The sequence below is a fragment of the Tasmannia lanceolata genome, unplaced genomic scaffold, assembly GCF_043159265.1.
Source record: "Tasmannia lanceolata isolate RefF3 unplaced genomic scaffold, GAP_Taslan_0.1 ptg000036l, whole genome shotgun sequence".
Classification (NCBI taxonomy): domain Eukaryota; kingdom Viridiplantae; phylum Streptophyta; class Magnoliopsida; order Canellales; family Winteraceae; genus Tasmannia; species Tasmannia lanceolata.
In genome coordinates, this window is record NW_027518713.1 from 610,001 (window position 1) to 615,000 (window position 5,000).

The window sequence follows — 5,000 nt, forward strand, 5'->3', positions numbered from 1 at the left end:
TGCCAAACATTGTCTCCCCGACCCAACTGCTATTAGCAATGGGGCCTGAAATGGCACTGCTAGGCGACCCGCTGTGCGCGGAAGTTAGAGGGGAAGGGGGAAGGGACACACGGGACGAGGAATTCCGTGCAAAAGAGAATGCGAGCGAAGACCAAGCCAAGAGTGGAGACCCCCACGGTTGAGGCAAGCCAACGATGGCGAATGGAATGGGGGAAGGGGAGAGATCTAGCAAAAGGCCCAGGACAAAGATGGGGGGGGGGGAGCTCATTGGAGAGACCCTGTAAGAAAGCGCAATAGGAAAGCAAATCGAACAAGGGAGGTAAGCTCACAGGTACGAAGAAAAGGAACCCTTGTGCGCATTGGCGAAGGCAAACTACCCAACCAAGCCAGCAGCAACCAAGCCATAGGGTTGCAAACAGACGTGCAACCCAGTACCCACAAGGGCAGGGGTAAGCCGCCGAGCCTAGCAAGGTAGGTGTGCTCCCAAAACCAAACAACGCACACAGGGAGCAAACACGGGCAAACAAGTGACGCCATGGCCTACTCGCCCACCGCCCTCTATATTGCCTAACCTTGGCAACCATGGTCCATTCCCCACTATATGCCATGGCCTTGTGCCCATGGTCTTCACAAGACAGCATCCAAGGCGCCTGAAAGGCCAAGGGAGCCCAACCCAGCAATGCCCAGCCAAGGCCAGGCATTCCAGTGCCTACCCGGGCAAAAACGCCCAAAGCATGCCCCATTCCTTAGCCTATCCAGGCAAAAACGCCCAAAACCAGCCCATTCCAGTGCCTATCCGGGCAAAAACGCCCAAAGCATGCCATTTCCTTAGCCTATCCAGGCAAAAACGCCCAAAACCAGCACATTCCAGTGCCTATCCGCGCAAAAACGCCCTAAACCTGCGCATTCCAGCGCCCCGCAGCATGCCACCCTCCTATAGGGTTTGCGCAACCAACCCGCCTAACCACCAGTGGCAACCAAAGGTGCTGTTAGCGACGACTTCTGAAGACGCAACGAGACGCGACGGGTTTGCGCCCAGATGCGACGAGACGATGCGGGATCTGCGCCCAACCATGCCTACACCCGCCGACTTGCTGCGGGAGCTGCTCGCCCAAGCATGCTTAGCGTGCGAGGCCTGCGTGCAAGGCTAGTGTGCAAGGCTCGTGGGCAAGGCTAGTGCGCAAGGCTAGTGCCCAAGGTCTGTGTGCAAGGCTAGTGCCCAAGGCTAGTGCGCAAGGCTAGTGCCCAAGGCTAGTGAGCAAGGCCTGTGTGCAAGGCTAGTGTGCAAGGCTTGTATGCAAGGCTAGTGTGCAAGGCTGGTGTGCATGGCTTGTGCGCAAGGCTTGTGTCCAAGGCTTTTGTGCAAGGCTCGTGCGCAAGGCTAGTGTGCAAGGCTTGTGCGCATTGGCAGGTAGCCCACCACCATGCACGATCCAAATGCCACTCAACCGACAACACGGTGCCAAGCCGGGCATGGTGTGCACTCAAAACCAATCAACGGACAGAGGTCATGCGTCATGGGGGGGATCTAGCAAGGCCATGGGGAAGGTCATGGAGGACCTTGGAAGCAAGCGCAAGACGAGAGCGAATCGAACAAGGGGCCAGGACGGGACCTTGTGCCCATGGTCTTCGCAAGACTGCGTCCAAGGCGCCCGAAAGCCCAAGGGAACCCAAACCCGGCGGACACTTGCAATCGCACATGCTCTCTGCAACACACCATCAATGCCGCCCAACGGGGCCAGCACGAGCAGTCATCCGCGGTCCCCTGGCCCTGCGCACGTTTGTCTTTGAAACCGAGCATCAATGCCACAGAAAGTGCCGGGGCGCCAGCTGGAGCCATCATCCGCGTTGCCATGGCTCGCTTGGCCTTGGCTTGCCAGTCCCCGACACGAGCAATCGCGCATTTTCTTTGCAACCGACCATCAATGCCGCCCAACGAGGCCAGCACGAGCAGTCATCCGCGGTCCCCTGGCCCTGCGCACGTTTGTCTTTGAAACCGAGCATCAATGCCACAGAAAGTGCCGGGGCGCCAGCTGGAGCCATCATCCGACGTGCCATGGCTTTGGTCCCATGGTCTTCGCAACCGAGCATTCGTGACACCCGACGGGGCCAGGACACCAACCCTTCCGACACGAGCATTCGCGCATGTTCTTTGGCCACACAAAGGCGCCAGCACGAGCAAAATCATCCGCGGTGCGGTGGCCTTGCACGGCCTTTTGTCTTTGGAACCAACCATCAGTGCCACGGGAAGTGCCGGAGTCCCGGCATCCGCGGTGCCAAGTCATTGCGCCCTTGGTCTCTGCAGCGGGGCATGCCGGGCACTCCCGACCATTGCAAGCAAGCAAGAAAGAAAGTAAGTAAGTAAGTAAGTATTACATATAGGGGCGGGATATGCGGGGAGATCAGCGAAACGTGCATTACGGGGCACACGCGTACCTACCGGGGCATACCGCCCCTATTGGGGCACACGTGTGCATATCGGGGCATACCGGGCCTATCGGGGCACACGCGTACATACCGGGGCATACCGAGCCCTACTGGGGCACACGTGCGCATATCGGGGCGTACCAAGCCTATCGGGGCATACGCATGTATCCCAAGGCATACCGAGTCTATCCGGGCATACGCGTTCATACCGGGGCGTAACGGGCCTATCGGGGCATACTTGGGCATATCCGGGCAAAAAATGCCCAAAACTTGCGCAACCTTGGCAACCGTGGTCCATTCCTCTCTATATGCCTAGCCCTGGCAACCGTGGTCCATTCCTCACTATATGCCATGGCCTTGTGCCCATGGTCTTCACAAGACAGCATCCAAGGCGCCTGAAAGGCCAAGGGAGCCCAACCCAGCAATGCCCAGCCAAGGCCAGGCATTCCAGTGCCTACCCGGGCAAAAACGCCCAAAGCATGCCCCATTCCTTAGCCTATCCAGGCAAAAACGCCCCAAACCAGCCCATTCCAGTGCCTATCCGGGCAAAAACGCCCAAAGCATGCCCATTCCTTAGCCTATCCAGGCAAAAACGCCCAAAACCAGCACATTCCAGTGCCTATCCGGGCAAAAACGCCCTAAACCTGGGCATTCCAGCGCCCCGCAGCATGCCACCCTCCTATAGGGTTTGCGCAACCAACCCGCCTAACCACCAGTGGCAACCAAAGGTGCTGTTAGCGACGACTTCTGAAGACGCAACGAGACGCGACGGGTTTGCGCCCAGACGCGACGAGACGATGCGGGATCTGCGCCCAACCATGCCTACACCCGCCGACTTGTTGCGGGAGCTGCTTGCCCAAGCATGCCTAGCGTGCGAGGCCTGCGTGCAAGGCTAGTGTGCAAGGCTCGTGGGCAAGGCTAGTGCGCAAGGCTAGTGCCCAAGGTCTGTGTGCAAGGCTAGTGCCCAAGGCTAGTGCGCAAGGCTAGTGCCCAAGGCTAGTGAGCAAGGCCTGGGTGCAAGGCTAGTGTGCAAGGCTTGTATGCAAGGCTAGTGTGCAAGGCTGCTGTGCAAGGCTTGTGGGCAAGGCTGGTGCGCAAGGCTAGTGCCCAAGGGTTGTGTGCAAGGCTAGTGCCCAAGGCTAGTGCGCAAGGCTCGTGCCCAAGGCTAGTTCGCAAGGCTTGTGTGCAAGGCTAGTGCGATGGGCCAGTGCCCAAGGCTTGTGAGCAAGGCTTGTATGCATGGCTTGTGTGCATGGCTTGTGCGCAAGGCTTGTGTCCAAGGCTTTTGTGCAAGGCTCGTGCGCAAGGCTAGTGTGCAAGGCTTGTGCGCATTGGCAGGTAGCCCACCACCATGCACGATCCAAATGCCACTCACGCGACAACACGGTGCACCATGCACGATCCAAATGCCACTCACGCGACAACACGGTGCCAAGCCGCGCATGGTGTGCACTCAAAACCAATCAACGGACAGAGGTCATGCGTCATGGGGGGGATCTAGCAAGGCCATGGGGAAGGTCATGGAGGACCTTGGAAGCAAGCGCAAGACGAGAGCGAATCGAACAAGGGGCCAGGACGGGGCCTTGTGCCCATGGTCTTCGCAAGACAGCGTCCAAGGCGCCCGAAAGCCCAAGGGAACCCAAACCCGGCCGACACTTGCAATCGCACATGCTCTCTGCAACACACCATCAATGCCGCCCAACGGGGCCAGCACGAGCAGTCATCCGCGGTCCCCTAGCCCTGCGCACGTTGGTCTTTGAAACCGAGCATCAATGCCACAGAAAGTGCCGGGGCGCCAGCTGGAGCCATCATCCGCGTTGCCATGGCTCGCTTGGCCTTGGCTTGCCAGGCCCCGACACGAGCAATCGCGCATTTTCTTTGCAACCGACCATCAATGCCGCCCAACGGGGCCAGCACGAGCAGTCATCCGCGGTCCCCTGGCCCTGCGCACGTTTGTCTTTGAAACCGAGCATCAATGCCACAGAAAGTGCCGGGGCGCCAGCTGGAGCCATCATCCGCGTTGCCATGGCTCGCTTGGCCTTGGCTTGCCAGTCCCCGACACGAGCAATCGCGCATTTTCTTTGCAACCGACCATCAATGCCGCCCAACGAGGCCAGCACGAGCAGTCATCCGCGGTCCCCTGGCCCTGCGCACGTTTGTCTTTGAAACCGAGCATCAATGCCACAGAAAGTGCCGGGGCGCCAGCTGGAGCCATCATCCGACGTGCCATGGCTTTGGTCCCATGGTCTTCGCAACCGAGCATTCGTGACACCCGACGGGGCCAGGACACCAACCCTTCCGACACGAGCATTCGCGCATGTTCTTTGGCCACACAAAGGCGCCAGCACGAGCAAAATCATCCGCGGTGCGGTGGCCTTGCACGGCCTTTTGTCTTTGGAACCAACCATCAGTGCCACGGGAAGTGCCGGAGTCCCGGCATCCGCGGTGCCAAGTCATTGCGCCCTTGGTCTCTGCAGCGGGGCATGCCGGGCACTCCCGACCATTGCAAGCAAGCAAGAAAGAAAGTAAGTAAGTAAGTAAGTATTACATATAGGGGCGGGATATGCGGGGAG